The 15,870-nt window shown below is 43.4% G+C and overlaps 1 gene segment (V, D, J or C); it reads left to right on the forward strand.

The window, feature by feature from the left end:
* Nucleotides 1-15,870, forward strand: part of LOC132495671 (T cell receptor beta constant 1-like) — a 144,651-nt gene that overhangs the window by 25,679 nt on the left and 103,102 nt on the right.

Raw genomic sequence — 15,870 nt, forward strand, 5'->3', positions numbered from 1 at the left:
ACTTACCAGACTGGAAAATTTTCAAAAGAGTGACAGTCTGAAATTTGAGTAAAGGTACCGATTACTGGAAACTCTCTTACACTACAAAAGAAAACTTACAGGGCTTCCCTGGTGGCACAGTGGTTAAGAATCCACCTGCCAATTCAGGGGACACAGGTTCGAGCCCTGGTCTGGGAAGATCCTACATGCTGCAGAACAACTAAGCCCGTGAGCTACAACTACTGAGCCTGCACTCTAGAGCCCGCGAACCATAACTACTGAGCCCGTGTGCATTAACTTCTGAAGCCTGCGTGCCTAGAGCCCGTGCTCCACAACAAGAGAAGCCACCGCAATGAGAAGCCCGCGCACCGCAATGAAGAGTAGCCCCCACTCGCCGCAACCAGAGAAAAGCCTGTGTGCAGCAACGAAGACCCAACACAGCCAAAAATAAAATAAATAAAAGAAAATTACAGCTATATCAGAGAACATTTTGTGGGATATACTCTGACAACAGCACTTCTGGATAAATTACCAAAATACTCAAATTACTTAGGTTCCTTTCACTGTCTTTATATAACAGCTGCACAGGACCATTTTCTCTGTGTCAAGAGCGGCTGAGTGTTCTAAAGGATAGTCAAAAACTCACAAACTTTGGGAAGTTGACTGAATGTAAATGGAGGAAAAGTAGTATTTATCCCAAGTTGTAGCTGAACAGTATGTATTAGCGTAATGAGGAGGAAACAGGAGCAGCGGAGGAGCTGGGAGGATTTACCTTCACAAACACTGCCTGGTGTCAGCCCCAGTTCTAATGCAAATAGTGGAGAAGCTGCACCAGGCTCCCTGGGCCATTGGATGAAGGGCCTCAGGCCAGTGACCCCGAACCACTGGCCATCAGGAGGCATTGGTTTTGGATGGAGAAGCAGATCGGGGTTTTTTTGTATTTAATTAATTAACTAATTAATTAAATTATTTATGTATTTATTTATTGAAGCATAGTTGATTTACAATGTTGTATTCGTTTCTGGTGTACAGCAAAGTGATTCAGTTATATATGTATGTTCTTTTTCATGTTGTTTTCCATTATGCTTCATTACAAGATATTGAATATAGTTTCTTGTGCTATACAGTAGGACCGTGTTGTTTATCCTTTCTATATACAATAGTTTGAGTCTGCTAATCCCAGACTCCCAATCTATCCCTCCTCTACCCACCCTCCCCCTTGGCAACCACAAGTCTGTTTTCTATGTCTGTGAGTCTCTTTCTGTTTTGTCAATAAGTTCATTTGTGTCATATTTTAGATTCCACATATAATTGATATCATATGGTATTTGTCTTTCTCTTTCTGACTTATTCACTTAGTATGATAATCTCTAGGTCCATCCATGTTGCTGCAAATGGCATTATCTCATTCTTTTTAAATGGCTGAGTAGTATTCCATTGTGTATATGTACCACATCTTCTTTATTCATTTATCTGTCAATGGACATTTAGGTTACTTCCATGTCTTGGCTATTGTAAATAATGCTGCTATGAACATAGGGGCCCATGTATATTTTTGAATTATAGTTTTGTCTGGGTATATGCCCAGAAGTGGGATTGCTGGATCATATGGCAACTCTATTTTTAGTTTATTGAGGAACCTCCATACTGTTTTCCATAATGGCTGCACCAATTTACATTCTCACCAACAGTGTAGGAGGGTTCTCTTTTCTCCACACGCTCTTCAGCATCTGTTATTTGTAGACTTTTTAATGATGGCTGTTCTGACCAGTGTGAGGTAGTACCTCATTGTAGTTTTGTTTTACATTTCTGTAATAATTAGTGATGTTGAGCATCTTTTCATATGCCTATTGGCCATCTCTATGTCTTCTTTGGAGAAATGGCTATTTAGGACTTCTGCCCATGTTTTGATTGGGTTGTTTGGTTTTTTGTTATTGAGTTGTATGAACTGTTTGTATATTTTGGAAATTAAGCGCTTGTCAATCGCATCATTTGCAAATATTTTCTCCCAGTCCGTAGGTTGTCTTTTCATTTTGTTTATGGTTTCCTTTGCTGTGCAAAAGCTTATAAGTTGGTTTTTTGTTTGTTTGTTTGTTTGTTTGTTTTTAGGTAAGAAGTGGATTTATTTAGAGAGAAACACACTCCACAGACAGAGTGTGGGCCATCTCAGGAGGTGAGAGAATGCCAAAAGCTTGTAAGTTTGATTAGATCCCATTTGTTTATTTTTGCTCTTATTTCTATTGCATTGGGAGACTGACGTAAGAGAACTTTGGTACAATTTATGTCAGAGAATGTTTTGCCTATGTTCTCTTTTAGGAGTTTTATGGTGTCATGTCCTACATTTAAGTCTTTAAGCCATTTTGAGTTTATTTATTTATTTTGGGGGGATTGAATTTTTTTTTTTTTTTTTTTTTTTTGGCTGTGTTGGGTCTTTGTTGCTGCGCACGGGCTTTCCCTAGTTGAGGCGAGCAGGGGCTACTCTTTTTTGAGGTGCACAGGCTTCTCATTGAGATGGTTTCTCTTGTTGCAGAGCACAGGCTCTAGGTGCATGGGCTTCAGTAGTTGTGGCACGTGGGTTCAGTAGCTGTGGCTCGCGGGCTCTAGAGCCCAGGCTCATTAGTTGTGGTGCATGGGCTTATTTGCTCCGTGGCACGTGGGATCTTCCTGGACCAGGGCTCAAACCCGTGTCCCCTGCGTTGGCAGGTGGATTCTTAACCACTGTGCCACCAGGGAAGCCCTTGAGTTTATTTTTGTGTATGGAGCGAGGGTATGTTCTAACTTCATTTGTTTACATGTGACTGTCCAGATTTCCCAACACCACTTGCTGAAGAGACTGTCTTTTCTCCATTGGATATTCTTGCCTCCTTTGTCGAAGACTAATTGACTGTAGGTGTGCGTGTTTATTTCTGGTCTCTCTATTCTGATCCATTGATCCATTTATCTATTTTAGTGCCAATACCATGCTGTTTTTATTACTATAGCTTTGTGGTATTGTCTGAAGTCTGGGAGAGTTATGCCTCCTGCTTTGTTCTTTTCTCTCAGGATTGCTTTGGCAATTCTGGGTCTTTTGTGTCTCCATATGAATTTTAGGATTATTTGTTCTAGTTCTATGAAAAATGTCCTGGGTAATTTGATAGGGATCACATTAACTCTGTAGATGTTTTTGAAACAGGGCTTAGTTCTGCCTTAGAAGTTGAGGTGGGAAAAATGCAACTTCATCCTTGCATCCAGCATCTGGTTTGCAGATGTGAGTGGCCAGTGGAATGTGAGGAATTAAATGGAGATTCTTCTTCCTTTATGGATGCAGGTGGGTTCTGCTTAGCAGTGAACCTGAACTGTAAAAACGGAGCAAATCACCAAGTGGAGAACCTTCTGACTCTGCTGGGGGTGTAGACAGAGAAGAGCCAGGAGCCGGCCGAATTCTCAGGGACCCATGAGATGGAAAACATCTGCCTTGGGAGACCATTAGAGAAACTCTAGATATACACCTGTACCCCAAACTTAACCCCCACTAGTTGTGTGTCCTAGATGCTGTATAGGATGATGTAAGGGAAATGCAGGGGAGGAGAGTAGATAATTCAAGACCTTGTCTAGGCTAGTCTCAAACTGCTGGCTAAGACACTGCAAATATCCTTAACAAGTATATCTCCCAGAACTCCTGCCTTTCCTCCCTTGAGCAGTAAGATGCCCCAGAACACCAAGCTGCCTGGATTTTGTTTTGGATTTGTTCAGTGCTGCCCAGGAAGCAGGTGAGGCCTGGGAACAGAGCGGGGAGTTCTTCCCTGGAATGGGCAAGCCTCAACTTCAAGCATTTTGTATGTAGCCTGATCAGCCCTGTCTCCTGCCACCCTGAACGCTGCCATCACTCAGAACTTTTAACCCCTGGGACAAGTAGTGACACCTCAATGTGAAGAAACTTCCCATCATGGGATGATTAACTGGTACCAACATAAGTTGGACTCAGACCAGCAGCTTTTCTATCTCAATAATAGAGAATTTACGAGGGAAACGGATGGTTCTGATAGTTCTACATCTGTGGGTCTTAACTTGATAGCATTGGCATGTAAGCCCTAGGTTGTGGGTATTCAGAAGATTATCTCTGAGAACACGACTCTACTGTTTCCACCTCTCTGACACACATTTCCTTGTTTTCTTGTTTCATACCAACTCTTGAGGCCTTCTCCAGTCCTCTAGCCCTTTCTACCTCACCTCTCAGACAATGAAAAGAAATGTTTCAGAACAAATGTTGCCCTGTTAAAAAAAAAAAGTCAGATACTAACCAGTGCAATTCAATTGTATGTTATGCCATGTTTTTTAAGATTCCAGGTCTGTTCAATTTTGTATTTACTGTTACTGTATCCATCCTGGTATTTTCAGGGATAAGAGAGTTCTCTGAATGCATCATGGAGATGAGTGAAAGCAGAGAGGAAACTGGTCTTTGACCTTCAGACAGAATAAAAGCTTCCAACTCAAATCTACACTCAGGGCATCATTTTATCCCCCTACCTTCAATTGTGTCAGTTAGTTTGCTGTGCTTCTAGGATAAAGTGGTGGCAATTACCCCAGCTTGACCTTGTCTAAGCTCATCTGATTGGGAAGATAGAGAACCTGGTAAAAGAGACACCTCCAAAGAAAAGGAAAATTACAGATAACACAAAAAAGTTATTAACTGATATGTCAAACGTGAGTCGCCTTTGACACATCCAAGTAGAAACATCCAGCAGAGAGTTAGAAGGTGGTGATGGGAGATCCAATCACTCAGCCCTGGAACGATGCGTGGGGACAGTTGGATGAATTCACATGCAGTCTATGAACATGTTCAACAAACTTCTAGATATGTTTTAGTGAATAACAGTTGGTTTCTAAGACTATGGGCATTTGCGAGACAGTGATGTCACCATGGGAATTGCCAGTGGGACAAGGACGCCCCTCCTCCTCTGCTCATGCTCACAAGGACCCTGAGCTGGTCAACCTCCCACTGCTGCCCTGACCCTGCCATGGGCTCCAGGCTCCTCTGCTGAGTGAAACCCTCTGTCTCCTGGGGGCATAATTGTAACATAAAGTACAATTGTAAGTCCTGAGAACACCAAGCTCTCTCCGCGTTTTCTCTTTCCAGTGATTATTTCAATCATCTCCTCTTTTCATTTTCAAGTTCTGTCTTTTCCTGATACAGAAATCACAGAAGGTGGAGTCGCCCAGTCCCCCAGACACAAGATCACAGAGAAAAGACAGGCCATGTCTTTGTGATGCGATCCTATTTCAGGCCACAGTATCCTTTACAAGGAGTGTGGAGCTACTGATTCTCTTTGAGGAAGAGGCTGAAATCAATGTTTTGTAGTTGCCTCAGAATCGATTTTCTGCAGAGAGGGCCCAAGGAGCAGGCTCCACTCTCAAGATCCAGCCTGCAGAGCTGGGGGGCTCGGCTGTGTCTTTCTGTGCCAGCAGCTTAGCCACAGCCTTGCAGAGACCCTTCCTCCCTGTGCACAAACTTCATGATTCTCCCTCTCTGTGTTGCTCACGGCAGCTCCAGACAGCCCTCCCCTTTCTCCTCATTATGCAAGGGGAAGAAGTGGGTTTGCAGAGATAAGCTGTGATGCATATAAATGGAGGACACACATTATTTCTTAAAACACGAGAGCCGAAATTGTTGTTTGAAAATAATTATGACTCAGGGATTAGAAGCGTTCTGTGGTGAAAACTCAAGAATCCCAAACTGGAAAGTACTTGTCACAGACTCAGCCCTCAGGGGCTAGTGATGGTTTTTCTCCTATAAAAATATGCAGTCACAAAACATGTCCAATAAACTTGAATAATACAGATGGCGATTCTATGAATGTAGCAAACAACAGGCTTGCTGAGGTTTTTTTTCACCATCTGAATGATTCAAGTTGATATCCTTCTCTCTCTGCTTTTACTTAGGAAGTTTTAGGCATCAAAGTCTCAACACAGAGTATGTGGTTGGAAAACACTTTTTCCCCGTTTTTATGGAAATGTGTTGATAATAATGATGTTGGTGGTGGAATGATCATTTTAGCTATTTTATTCAGCCCTTTTCCAACTTCAAAGAAATATACACAAATGGGTATCCTGGCAACCAGTCTCAAATCTTAGCTCAAAACAAATTCTTACTCTGGAGTTTGTTACTGTAACCAACACAGCTCAACACTGCATGTTGAGGGTATTTCCAGCTGTTTGCCTTAGTACATTAAAATAGTTCCTTAGTGCATTAAAATATTCCTTAGTAAGAACTTCTAAAACAATCAATTACCCCCGATCCAATTGCTCCCTCTGATAATGTATCCTCTAACTTCTGCCTGGATTCTCTAAGATAATTCCAGAAATCTTTCTGAAGCATTGGTTGGAACTATTTGGAAAGCAGCTTACTGAGATTCTCCTAAAGGCATGGTCACTGCCCCTCAATCTCTGCTGGTTTCACTTCCCTCTTTACCCAACCAAGACCGCAAGTAATAATATATGTCCATTCACTCAGTGCATATCTCCTCGACTGCTCTGCCCATATCCTGGTCCAGCTGACTTGTCTGATAAAACCTCAGCCATTGATGACCATCTCCTCACCAGCATTTTTATTTGGTTCTTTTTCCAATCTCCTATGTCACTATTCTCTAATAACATTTTCCAAGATTACATCTTATCTCTTTAAACATAGGAGACAGTTGTTTTAGGGTGTGTCTGGTAATTTTCACATCTGAGATCTTTGTGGGACTATTTTTGCGGATTATTTGGTTCTTTTTCCAATCTCCTATGTCACTCATTCTCTAACAACATTTTCCAAGTTACATCTTATCTCTTTAAACATAGGAGACAGTTGTTTTAGGGTGTGTCTGGTAATTTTCACATCTGAGATTTTTGTGGGACTATTTTTGCTGATTTTCTTTCTCTGCTGCTTCTCAGTCATGATGTTTGTATTTTTTTTGGTGTTTGTATTTCTCCTCATGAATCTGGTTATCTTTGACTTTGTGTCAGGCACTAGATTTGTAGGAATAATTTTCATCTTGGATGGACAGATCATCAACCAGAGAAATTTTTGCTTCTGCCAAGTGTGTGGGGTATAAACAGTCCAGGGCTACCTGATTTGGAATTCAAGGCTTGAGGTGTCCTGGATTACCAAGAGAGAACACTGAGTTTCTCAATGTCCCACGGTTAGTACATTCTGGTCTTATACTGTTGTCCCCCTGGACTGTAAGTCAGTTTCACGAACACTGAGTCAGGGAAGGCAATGGTCCTTAAGGGCAAAAGGACTGCTATGTTCCCCTCCTTAGATGCTCACCTCTCCAAGATTCCAGCCAAGAATCCCTCACTATATTTTAGACTTTAATTAATTCAAGTTTTTGATGTTGATTTTTTTTACCCAACTATTTAGACAGCAAAGAAGGGTTAACTTGAGTGCTCTCATGTATAATTACTGGGATTAAAGTCAAAAGAATTTTATTTTATTTTATTTATTTATTTATTTATTTATTTTTTGCGGTACACGGGCCTCTCACTGCTGTGGCCTCTCCCGTTGTGGAGCACAGGCTCCGGACGTGCAGGCTCAGCGGCCATGGCTCATGGGCCCAGCCACTCCATGGCATGTGGGATCTTCCCGGACCAGGGCACGAACCCGTGTCCCCTGCATCGGCAGGCAGACTCTCAACCACTGCGCCACCAGGGAAGCCCTGGAATTTTAAATAAAAACCAATTAATGTTAGATTCTTAGTCTGAGATTTCTTTGATATTTAACTTAAACGACATAGAGATGTTACACTTGAACTTTAATTTCAACCAAAGTATTTCTTTTAAAAACATAAAGGGTATTTATAATCAAATTGAGACATCTATTTGTTTTTGTCATTTTTATTATTGGAGTTTTAAATTTTTTCTTTTTTTCTTTTTTTTTTTTTTTACTTTCATTGCATAACCTCTGATGTTCCATTGGACCATGTGGCAGGATGGGAAATGAAATAGGAAGTGACTATGTAGACTTGATCACAGTGTACAGAATGGACTTGGAATTTGTTTCATTGCTATGCTGTCAGGACACATCTGTGCTGTTTTCCTGTGAGTATACTCAAGGAGCAATTGTTGGAATTGGGAAGAATAACTGACATGGGTCTATTTTTCTTCTCCCCTTAAATCCAGTTTCCTAGGACAACACTTCATTTGACATTTCCCATTTTCGGGGACTTCCATAAAGTAATCCTCCTGTTCTCATCTTCCTATTCCTTGCTGAATCTTCTCTATGGGAAGGGAAATAGATTATCTTATTTAATCTCTTTATCTTCTTTAGTCTCTCATCTTCTTGCCCTGTTCCTGGCTCCCGAGAAAAGAGATAGATTCTTTGGTGTTTTCTCAACATGCACTTAGAATAGTGGAGAACTTTCTTATCCATAGAGGGTCGGCCTGTAGTTTGGAGGGGAGAGAAAGTGGTTTAAATTCTGATTCAGCATAGTGTTAGCCAGCTCATTTGGTTTCACATCTGAGCCCTGTTATTTACCAATATCAAAACTGATGTTATTATCTCTGCCTGACTCCGATGCCTAACTCACAGGTGGTTCCGTCTTAGGCCATAATAAGTCAGTATTATTTATTGACCCTCTAACACCAACAAATCATAATACCCACACCCCCTGTACTCAATGGAACAACACACAACCCCCCTTATGTGCTGGGCAGACAGCATATTTGTGTTGCTTCTGCCCACCGGCCACTAGGAGACACTGTGGCTTCATTGTCATCTAGCATCTATGTGGCCTGGAAGGATGGCATTAAGGGAAACCATAGGGTTGGGTTTAGAGTTAGGGAGTTGCAGGTGTCTTGAATAATGGCTGAGAATGAAGGAAATAGAGACCAACCCTTCTTCCTCTGCTGTGTAGGTGGGTTTTGCTCTGACTGGAGCTCTGAGCCGGCTTTGAATGGTAGGTATGCTTGCAGTGGGCATTCCTCCAAGTTTGCTTAAGACATGGCTGCACAAGGAGCTGGGTGGTGAAGCTTGCATGTTCTAGGTTGGGAAAAGCAGAGAAGCAGTTTGAGGGTCAGAGCAGCCTAGTGAGCCTGAACCAAACCAGCCCAGGCCAGCCCACCGGCTCTGCTGTACTTAGAGCGTAGGGCCAGGAGAACAGCAAGAGCTACCCTGGACTTCATCAGAGGGACCCTGGCCCCAGGGAGCTGACAACCACAGTGATACCACCAGCAAATCCATGTGTCAGGCAGGGACTGGGGTGGATCAGAACAACAGAATTTCTCCCCCAGAACTTTCGCTCTCAGCAGGAAGATGCACAATGGAGTTTTGCCAGACTCCAATGTGTCTCTTGGAAGCAGATGAGGTCTGGCAGAGGTAGGAAGTCTTTTGCCTGGGCTTCCCTTGGTCTGATTTTAAGTTCTTGCTGTGTGATTAAACCTCAGTCTCCCCCTTGTATCTGGTATCTAGCTACGGCCTCTTTCACTCACAAGCCCCAAGGATACTGTAATTTATTAGATTCCTATTGCTGCTCTAACAGATTTCCACACATTTTGTGGCTTAAAACAATACAAGTTTATTATCTTACAGTCTTGAAGGTCAGAAGTCCAAAATGGGTCTAAGTGGGTTAAAACAAGGTGTCAGCCCGGCTGCCTTTCTCTGGAGGCTGGAGTGGAGAATCTGTTTTCTTGCTTTTTTCAGCTTCTAGAGGCCACCAAGATTTCTCCACTAGTGGGCCCTTCCATCTTCAAAGCCAACAATGATGGATCCAGTCTTTTCTCATGCTGCATCACTGTAACCCTAACTCTTCTTTCTTCTTCCACATCTTAGGGCCCTTGTGATGACATTGGGCCCACCTGGAAAAACCAGTCTAGTCTCCCTATATTAAGGTCAGCTGATCATCAACCTTAATTCCATTTAGAACCTGAATTCCTTCCCCCTTGATACGCAATGTGACACATCCACAGTTCCAGGGATCGGGCGTGGAGCTCTTTGGGGAGCCGTCCTTCTGTCTACCATGTCTACAGGTACACGGTAACAAGGAAGGAACAAACAATGACCTTTTATAAAAATACAATAACGGGGCTTCCCTAGTGGCGCAGTGGTTGAGAGTCCGCCTGCCGATGCAGGGGACACGGGTTCGTGCCCCAGTCTGGGAAGATCCCACACGCCGCGGAGCGGCTGGGCCCGTGAGCCATGGCCGCTGGGCCTGCGCGTCCGGAGCCTGTGCTCCGCAACGGGAGAGGCCACAACAGTGAGAGGCCCGTGTACCGCAAAAAAAAAAAAAAAAAGAAAGAAATAAAATAGAATAACGGCCTCAGTTTTACATTCAGGATCCAACAGAAACCAAGGGGATGGACCCCACAAGGGAAACAGATACCTCTGGTAACAAAATCCAGCCTGTAAACTATCTTCTCTGTAAAATTGGCACGTGCTCCTCGGGTTCAGAAGACTCAGCAGTGTGTCTCTGTGCTAATCACAAAATATGGATTTGAACTGCTCCTTCTTCCTGGTCAACAAATAACTTGCTTGAACAGCCCAGTAAACAGAAAGCTTCCCTCAGCTTTTCATAACCTCAACCACGAGAGGGAGTGGGTTTGTGGCAGCAGAGCCCTTTCACAGGGAAAGTGCCCAGTGTTCAGTTAAAAACATTGAGCTTTTCTAGGAGTAAGAATACAGTTTAAATCAACTCTAGAGAATTTGGTTTGCAAAGAGAACGTGAAAATCTTCTGCTGATTTCATGGTGGGGATAGAGAAATGGGGGAATTTCTATGCTATGGGCTTTGAGAATTTAATAGCGCTCAAGGATATATGAACCCAGAAAGGTCTTTCACTGCAAAAAAAAAAAAAAAAAAAAGAACTTTCAAATTGAATCAGTTCTCCAGGCATCAGTTTGGTCCCTGAAGCCCTAACAATGCAGTTGCTATTCTTGTTTTTCCTGGAGAGCCCAGAGCCCATCTCCTAACTGACGGATGATTTGGAGTGTGATATGACCAGGAGCATCTAGCCACCAGTGAGAGGAATATGAGGGTTCACAGAGAAGCTGGCTTGCAATGGGACAATGAATTCATCTTGAAATACTTGGAGTTTGAGGTTCAAATGGAAATAGTTGGCAGGCTCTAGCTAAGAGATTGTATAGAGAAGGCATTAGGAATGGATAATATCAAAACATCTGCAGGGAGCCTCTGGATGTGTACATCTCTATCTTAGATCAATTATAATTGAGTTCAGTCCCGCCTGATTCCTCTCCTGGAGATGCGGCCTTCTTCTCTGAAGGGAGCTTCTGAGTTGCAGCCCGGGGGGAGGGGGAGGGGGGGTGGCTCATTCAGTGGTGTCACGGACAGACACACTTGTGGGGAAAAGCTGTCCCAAATGCACTTCTCTGCTCATTTCCACAGGGGCCCTGGTCTGGACAATTCCACATCGTTGTTCTCATCCTGCCATGGGCATCCGAGCCCTCTGCTGTGTGGTCCTTTGTCTCCTGCGAATAGGTGAATCCTTGGAATATTCAGTGTCCTCATGTAAGGTTTCCCTATTGTGACTCCAATATTTTTTGTATTCTGTTTCCAAATACTTTCACAGAGCCCACAGATGCTGGAGTCACCCAGACACCCAGGCATGTGGTGACAGAAATGGGACATGCAGTAACTCTGAGTTGTGAGCCGATTTCAGGCCACGCTGCGCTTTATTGGTACAGACAGACCTTGGTGCAGGGATTGGAGTTTCTGATTTACTTCCTCAACGCACGTCCTTCAGACGAGTCAGGGATGCCCAAGGACCGATTCTCAGCTGAGATGCCTAACGCATCATTCTCCACTCTGAAGATCCAGCCCACAGAACCCGGGGACTCGGCCACGTACCTCTGTGCCAGCAGCAAAGACACAGTGCTGCAGAGCCACCCCACCCCATGCAGAAAACCTCTGCTTCCCCTTCTGGCTCCAGCCCCCAGCCATCCTGAGTCCTGAGTGAAAGCTCCTCCCCTAGCCGCACGGGGGTCTGGTGTTCTCCTGTCCCTAGGGAAGGCAAGAACAGAATGTAACAAGCCATCACATTAGGAAACGTTTGGTGGGAAGGCAGTAGGGGTCTGGTTCCTGGCATTTCTCACAAATTTCTCACAGAGGGTGACAGTCCATGGCTAAGGGTAAATGTCACACACTGAGCGTTCAATTTAAGATTGGGCAAGCATCAGATAAACCCAGTTTGAAAAGTATTCTACAAAATACTTGACCAGTGATCTTCAAAAGTGTGAAAATCATTAAAAACAAGAACAGACTGAGAAACTCTCATGGGTTGGAGGAGTCTAAGGAAACATAACAAATGCTATGTGGTATCCTGGATTAGATCCTGGAACAGAACAGTAGAAAAACTAGGGAAATCTGAGTTTAGCCATTTGCTAGGAAAATGGAAAAGGATACCATGAAGTTGGGTATATTGTGAAACACCCCAACATTAGGAAAACGAACAAGGGGAAAGTAAAATTCATAGAATAGAAGAAACCCCCAATATCTCACCCTCTGCCCCCCCAAAAAATCCTGAGTCAGAAAAATATCTGTCTACACTCCAAACAGAATTAAATAACCCAACAAGGGAAAGTGGGTTAAATCCATTTCACCTGCCTTCACTAATCAAGGTCATTTGAACAGTTGCATGTCCTCCAAGCAGCAGGTAGCCTGAACAAGAAGATGTTTGCCTGAGTTATTGCCCAGGAACTTGGAGTCTCAGCTGCATCTAGTTCAGCAGAGCACATTAAGGCTGGTTAGGACCACCCACACTCTAGCTGAGCATGCACACATGTCTGCTTGGTGACCTTTCCAACCTGCAGAGGCTCATAGCTTAGTTTGCCTGCTCAGAATGATCCCCGCACCTTTTTCCAATCACCTGTCCCCGCGTGCCCCATCCCCCACCTCACACCACCCTGCTTTTTTATTGGTCATCCTATAAATACCCCAGCCCCTTGCCTTCTGGTGGAGTGGGTTTGTTCTTTTCTAGGCTGCCTTGGGAAGAAACTCCTGGAAACCTTAGCATCTTAGCGTTTGGCTTGTTGTACGTCAGGCAAGACAAAGCTAGTTCTGTAACAGGAGCAGTTGAAGGTAGGATTACCCACCTATAACCAGAATTTCAAAAATTAAGAACAGAAATGGAAAAAGCAGGGAGAAATTTTTTTTAATTGAACTCAGGAAAGAAAGGAAAGAAAAAAGATAATTAAGAAATGAAGGCTAAATTAAGATACCCAAGGAAGAATAAACCAGAATAGAAGTTTAGTGAGGGCATTGAAGGAAGGCAGGGAAATACCTAAGAGGATGAAAATGACAGAAGTAAAACCAGCCAGCGAGAAGGTGGGGGAATGAAGGTGAGGCCTCAGTGTGAATGCAGGATGGGTCTGTTACCAAGTCTAAGCTCAAATTTTTCACTGCACCACAGGCCCATAACTTGAGAGATAAGGTTTTGGGGCAAGGAACAGCAACTTTATTCAGAAAGCCAGCAGACAAAGAAGGTGGCAGACAAATGTCCTAAAGAACCTTCTTAATTTGGGGTAGAATTCAGGCTCCTTTTATGCTAAGGGAAAAGGGGAAGCTGAAGGGTTTAAGATTAAACGGTAAAGGTTGGTTGCAAACTTCTTGGAGCCACCTGGCCTTTAAGGAAAGCATAATATTCTTTGCTCTTCTGTTTGCTCACTTGGGCCAGATCATAAGGCTCCTGCAAAACAAGTTGTTAGCTGTAATCAATTGTTAGCAGTTGTTTTTACTTTACCACTCTTATCTCTGCTTATTCACAAGGTTTCTAGGCTGAAAGCAAATTTAACTACAAATTTTATCCATAACTAATTGGGGACCTGGGATGGGAACTTTCTTAAGGGAACTTAATGAGCAATTTAGGTACAAGTAACATTTCCCTAATGCTTAACTCTTGACCTGCAGGGCTAAAGTAAATACATAGGCTAAAGAATGAGGGAGGCAGTTTCAAGGTGGTGTTAGTTTTATTCTTCTGTTACAGTTCTCCACCGTCAATACCATTCCACAATCTAGTGGGAAATGGGGCAACACTCTGGCTACTTCCTTCTGAATGGGGTGATGAAGGCGTGACTGTGGAATGAAATTGATCAACCTGAAATTGAAAATATTCCTATGTTAGGTATCATCATCACTCTTGCACTCTGTGGTTTGTTTGTTTGTTTGTTTTTTAAAGAAGATGTTGGGGGTAGGAGTTTATTTTTATTTTTGCTGTGTTGGGTCTTCGTTTCTGTGCAAGGGCTTTCTCTAGTTGTGGCAAGCGGGGGCCACTCACTATAGCGGCCTCTCTTGTTGCGGAGCACAGGCTCCAGACGCGCAGGCTCAGTAGGCTCAGTAGTTGTGACTCACGGGCCTAGTTGCTCTGCGGCATGTGGGATCTTCCCAGACCAGGGCTCGAACCCGTGTCCCCTGCATTAGCAGGCAGATTCTCAACCACTGCGCCACCATCTGTGGTTTTTGAGCAACATCTTATCCCACATTTAATGACATTGAGCAGGAGGTAGACAAGAACAACAATTAGTAAAAGGGACAGGCCAAGCTTAAAGATGCCTGAAAATATTGACTGGACCCTTTGTGGGACCCAGGAAAACAGTCCAGAAAACCAGTCTCCCCAGTGAGTTCCATTTTGATGCTCTGAAATCTGTTGTAGTCTGCTGTTGAATTCTGCCAATATGAATCTATACCAGAGAAAGAATTAATATGCAGCATGTGGAATTTGTTACCATTCAGCCCCTCCCTGCTCAGCAAGCCTATAACCTAATGCAATGTGATTTATCAAGCACAACCTTAGAGAATTTAAAGACTTTTGTAAACTAGAAAGAAAAGAAGCAGTCTCATTAGCAATGATTCCCAAGGTTTTTGGCAAATTCCTAAGCTGGGCTGTACTACACCCCACCATAGAAGAAGAGTACATCCAAAGAAATAACTGTCAGGAATGTTCCAGGGAGGACTCCAGCAACTCAGAAGGATACAGCTGGAGGGAGTTAGTCCAATGAGCAGTTTCTGATGTATTGTAGATTGAAAAGGGAGTAGTAGGAATCCCTAATAGACATTGGCTTCTGTCCGTTTGTTCCATAGGCAATATATGGCACATTTTCCTAATGACACACAAGGAAGTATCCTTCTGGGGCACAGGCTACAAAATCGTTGGGAGAGAATATCTGCATGGCTCTCCTTTAACCAGGGATCAATGTGATTAGTGCAGATCAGTAATGTAGTTTCTCATTTATAGCTGAAATCACCCTCACTTTCTAGAAACTCAAAAGCATCTTTGAAGTAATGAAAAGGGAGTCCTAAATAAAAACAAGATGTCACAGCCTCATTTAGTAGATGTACCAGCCGAACCCAATAGACTATTCTTTGGGTGGTCCATGGATTTCTAAACCAACACAAGGGGACACTGGAAAAATCGTAAATGGGGTGAACAAAGCAATCCCCATGATGATGAACAGAATGTGATTTGGGATAGCATATCCAGCCATGGGATAGATTAGCAGAAGAGGCTACTGACTGAGAAATTCTGACTAAAGAATTCATTTTCCAAGCTGGGGAAAAGGAGGAAAGTCCCCAGAGGATAGTCAAAACACAGAACACAATGTGTTTTATTATCTTTGTTTGAACAGAAATCTTAGATCTTCAGAGGCTCACAAGTCCACTGTCTACTATAGTTCCCTCTAGCTTAGAGGCGCTCCTTGGTGCTTTGATGTTGTGGGTGCTGCCTTCACAGATGTGGTGGATCCACGGCTTAACCCCAGCTGCTTTCACTCATAACCACTCATAAGTGGTCAGCAAGACCTCATGTGGCCCCATCCTGTCCACTTCACAGCCAACCAATGGTCATGTCCTTTCTCTTTCCAGCTATTGAGGACGATGAGGTCTTTGGGTTGAATAGGGTGCAGGGGCACTTCAGGTGGATAGGCAAAC

This window comes from Mesoplodon densirostris, chromosome 9, assembly GCF_025265405.1.
Source record: "Mesoplodon densirostris isolate mMesDen1 chromosome 9, mMesDen1 primary haplotype, whole genome shotgun sequence".
NCBI lineage: Eukaryota > Metazoa > Chordata > Mammalia > Artiodactyla > Ziphiidae > Mesoplodon > Mesoplodon densirostris.